This window comes from Theropithecus gelada, chromosome X, assembly GCF_003255815.1.
Source record: "Theropithecus gelada isolate Dixy chromosome X, Tgel_1.0, whole genome shotgun sequence".
In the NCBI taxonomy this organism is placed as follows: Eukaryota; Metazoa; Chordata; class Mammalia; order Primates; family Cercopithecidae; genus Theropithecus; species Theropithecus gelada.
Window position 1 is genome coordinate 98,928,552 of NC_037689.1, and position 4,959 is coordinate 98,933,510.

Here is a 4,959-nt window from a genome sequence, read left to right on the forward strand (position 1 = left end):
GAGGGATAAGTGGGCTTGGTCTTCTATCCAAGGGAGAAAGAGAAATAACCCATCAACCCACGATCACCTGTTGCTCATTATATTTTCACCAAGAGTAGGGTCCAGAGAGAAACGGACCTAAGAGAGGTAAACTTGAAGGTGAAGTAAAAACAGAAAGATTTGTAACAGGGGCATCTGACAAGAACTAATAGTTAGAACAGGATACTGCAGCAGTGGACTTTGAAAAATAGGAGTGCATTGGGCATTTGGAGGTGGGCTGAAGCCAAAGTGGGTGCCCAAGTGGGGAAGCTTGACAATCCATTCGATCCATCCAACAGTGCCCTCCCCTGACCTACTGAATCAGAATTTTCATTTTAGCAGGACCACCAGGTGGTTCATACCCATACTAAATTTGAGATGCATTGCCCTAAGGTGTCTGCAACCCACAAGGGCTTAAAAACTACTGACTTAAGCAGGTTTGGAAAAAGATTAAACAGAAAAAAGTTGGAACCTGATCTCAGAAAACTGTTAAATTAAATTCTTTCCTCTGTTCATTTAAAGATTTGTCTTTTAAGAAACAGTTTTTAAAAATCAACTTTTCTTTCCTCCTTTGCTTAAATCTTCACAAACCACAAATAAGCTTACTTTCGTTATTGCAGGAAAAGCCTGAATTTACTTGGATAAACATCAAAGGTTCCTGTTAGAGTCCTCTTTTGATCGTTAAGAAGATACAAAAGCAAACAATAACAAAAAATCCCCAAGAGACCTTTGTTTAAGATATCAATTTGTCTTAGTAATTGTCATAAGTTATAAAAGACCTGGGAGACAGCAGGCAGGAGGTCATTAGGTTCACCACTCAATTTTCAGGCAGGTCAGAACTCGAAGTGGACAATTATCTTTTAAAAAACCTCTGAGGAACAAAACATGGCCATTGCTCTGACTTAAAGCTCTTACACTCAGAAATCTCAGTTAGAAGTCAGCTTAGGGCCAGGCACGGTGACTCATGCCTGTAATCCCAGTACTTTGGGAGGCCGAGGTGGGCGGATCACGAGGTCAGGAGTTTGAGACCTGCCTGGCCAACATGGTGAAACCCTGCCTCTACTAAAAACACAAAAACTAGCTGGGCATGGTGGTGGCATGCCTGTAATCCCAGCTACTCAGGAGGCTGAGGCAGAAGAATCGCTTGAACCCAGGAGGCAGAGGTTGCAGTGAGCTGAGATCATGCCACTGTACTCCAGCCTACACGACAGAGCAAGACTCTGTCTCAAAAAAAAAAAAAAAAAAAAAAAAGAAGAAGAAGAAGAAGAAGTCAGCTTAGGCCATGCACAGTGGCTCATGCCTATGATTCCAGCACTTTGGGAAGGCTGAGGCGGGTGGATCACCTGAGGTCAAGAGTTCATGACCAGCCTGGCTAACATGGTGAAACCCTATCTCTACTAAAAGTACAAAAATTAGCTGGACATGGTTAATACCTGTAATCCCTGTAGTCCCAGCTACTCGGGAGGCTGAGGCTCAAGAATTCCTTGAACCTGGGAGGTGGAGGTTGTAGTGAGCTGAGATCACACCACTGCACTCCAGCTTGGGTGACAGAACCAGACTCCATCTCAAAAAAAAAAAAAAAAGAAGTCAGCTTAGCTCCCTAGCCTTTTCTAAGTCTGTTAATCTAATGGAAGGGATCACCCTTTTCTCTCTCATAGGTGGTCCAGCCAGGCCCATGAATATGTGCCTATCGGGCCTGAAAAGAGCTAGCCAGGCTGGAGAGAGAGCAGGTGACAGACAATCTTTGAGTAAAGATTGACAATGTGTTTCTGTCTTGGAACTAACCTCTCTTCACTCTGATTTTTGCTACCATTGAGTAGTTTCCTGGTAGTACAAGAAGAGAGAGAAAAGCCAACTGTGGGAGAGAGGAGTATTTTATTGTTTTATACTTGGTCTCTTAGACAGGTGTAGTTTATTTCAAAGGGGGAAAATGAATGTCTTTAGGAGTTTGAAATAAGCTCTATTTTCTCAGTGGAAACTTGATTCTATTGGAGTTTTTAGAGACTCAATCAGAGAATAAAGTGAGTATTCGTTCATTCAATGTTAATTCAACATTTATTAAATATTTAATTTTGAACGGGCATTATGTTAGGAGCTAATGATACAGAAGTAAGATGAACAAGTTTCTTGTCCTCAAGGAACTTACATTCTGGTGGGAGGGACAGATAAAAACAACTAAAAATAAAAGTATTTCAGGTAGTAATGAGTGCTATGAAGAAAACTGAAACAGGAAAGGGAGAAGGGAATGATGTGTGTGTGGTAGAGAGGCTATTTATTTATTTTTTCCTTTAATGTAAGCCTCTTTATGTTCATTAAAATGCTTTCTGAAATTGGTCATTTTTAAAAGGCCGCCCAAACACTTCAAATCTGTGGGTTTATGGAGGAGCATTAGCCAGCAGCTAGTTTCTATTCCTAGCAGAGTTTTGAACTTGAATTGTGATAGAAGCATTCAACATTATCAGGGGTAGTGGGTAGGGAAAGTCCAAATCTCTGCCAGTCCCAAATCCATAGAGTTGTCATTTCATTCAAGAGAATTAAATCGTTTATTGATTACATATGATAATGGATGCTACACAAGCTTCATTCCCATCTATAATTTTATCTGGTACCATTATTCAACTTAGATATATTGCATAGGATGTGCCAGCAATCATTTTTATAACCAATAATTCCATGATTTTGCTTGGGTAGTCCCTTTTAATGGTGAACTTCAGGTCACAACAGTAACTGTCAGTTCAACTACACCAAGGTTTCTGAAGACAATGGCTTCTCCACCCAAGCAGGTTGTATATAGATTCCAAATAGAACCCGGCATCACCCTGAAGGAATTCTAACTTCAAACTGTTGGGGAAATTTACCAAGATGGCTTCAGAGTAGACTAACTTTACACAGCACATTTTAAAAAAAGACATTTATTCAGTGTCACAATCAGACTGTTACATTTAGCAATCAACAACATGGGTGCAAAAAAATAAAACTACATTAAAACCCTTTGTTGGAATGCTTTACACTTTCCACAGAACAGAAAATAAAACAACCTGTTATACAATTAGTCACAAATACAATCCTTGAGTTTTTTGCCCATACACATGAATATTTGTCTAAAATATGTCTTCTTTGTAGCAGCTAGGCCCTGCCACCACTGTGCTTGGCTGAGTTCACAAATCTGTTGTAACCTGTAGCTTCCCTGTCACTTCTCTGGCTCTCCACTCCTGCTAAGCTTTGTTTCCTAATTAAAATTTTCTGCCACTGCCTTAGCTACTGCTGCTACTGGAACCGCCATAGACACTGTGGTTCGGTAAAGTATTGGCCTCCACCACCATAGGGGCCAGAGCTTCTGCCCCAAAGTTTCCTCCCTTCATGGGTCCAAAATTTGAAGACTGATTGTTGTAATTGCCAAAATCATTGTAGCTTCCACCACCTCCAAAATTGCTTCAATCATTACCAAATCCATTATAGCCATCCCCACTGCCACCATATCCACCACCACCACGGCTGCCACCAAAGCCACCACGACCACTGACATTTCCTCCATGACCAAAGTTGTCATTCCCACCGAAACTACCTCCACAACCACCACCAAAGTTTCCAGAACCACTTTGACCTCTTTGGCTGGAAGAAGCACTAGCCATCTCTCGCTTTGACGGGGCTTTCCTAACTTCACAGTTGTGGCCATTCACAGTATGGTATTTTGGAATGACAATCTTATTCACGGATTCATGGTCGTCAAAGGTTACAAAGGCAAAGCCCCTTTTCTTGCCACTGCTTCAGTCAGTCATTATTTCAATCACTTCAATTTTTCCATGCTGTTCAAAATAATCTCTTAGGTGATGTTCTTCAGTGTCTTCTTCAATGCCACCAACAAGTTATCTTTTTCACAGTTAAGTGGGCACCTGGTCTTTGACAATCTTCTCTTGAGACAGCTCTCTTTGGTTCTACAACTTTTCCATCCACCTTGTGTGGCCTTGAGTTCGTGGCTGCATCCACCTCCTCCACAGTGGCGTATGTAACAAACCCAAAGCCCCTGGAGCGCTTGGTGTTTGGATCTTTCATTACCACACAGTCTGCGAGCATTCCCCATCGCTCAAAATGGCTCCTCAGGCTCTCAACGGTTGTTTCAAAGCTCAAACCTCTAATGAAGAGCTTCCTCAGCTGTTTGGGCTCTTTAGGAGACTCTGACTTAGACATGACAGAAGGGAGAAGAGAGACTTTAGTGATGCTTCTTGGGTGGTGTCCACAGGCAGAAAGGAGCAAGCTGACAAACGTATCTGGAGAGGCTATTTTAAATAGAGTGATCAGGGAAGGCCTTTTTGAGAAGGTGGCATGTGAGATAATATGTGTATGCTGAGAAGGGAACAGCCAGCCTTCTTTAGGGTTCTAGACAGAAAGACTTGCCATGTACAAAGGACCTGAAATGAAAATCAGTTTAGTGTGCTAGAGGAACAGCAAGAAGGCAAGAGTTATGTGTTGAATTGTGTCTCCCAAAAAAATCATATGTTGAAGACATAACCTCTAGTGCCCTAGAATATAACCTTATTTGAAAATGGGGAACTGGCTGGGTGCGGTGGCTCATGCCTGTAATCCTAGCACTATGGGAGGCCGAGGTGGGCTGATCAAGTGAGGTAAGGAGTTCGAGACCAGTCATGGCCAACATGGTGAAACCCCATCTCTACTAAAAATAGAAAAATTAGCTGGGCATGGTAGTGTGTGCCTATAGTCCCAGCTACTCGGGAGACTGAGACACAAGAATTGCTTGAACCCGGGAGGTGGAGGGTGTAGTGAGCTGAGATTGCACCACTGCACTCCAGCCTGGGTGACAGTGCAAGACTCTATCTCAAAAAAAAAAAAAAAAAAAAAAAAAAAGAAAAGAAAAAGAAAAAAGAAAAAAAGAAAGTAGGTACCTTATAGATGTAATTAGTTAAGATGAGGTCATACTGGAGT

At 41.9% G+C, this 4,959-nt stretch overlaps 1 pseudogene; it reads right to left on the bottom strand.

Moving 5' to 3' along the window:
• Positions 1-3,251: 3,251 nt before the first annotated feature.
• On the bottom strand, positions 3,252-4,337 carry LOC112616517 (annotated as a pseudogene).
• Between the last annotated feature and the right edge of the window lie 622 nt (positions 4,338-4,959).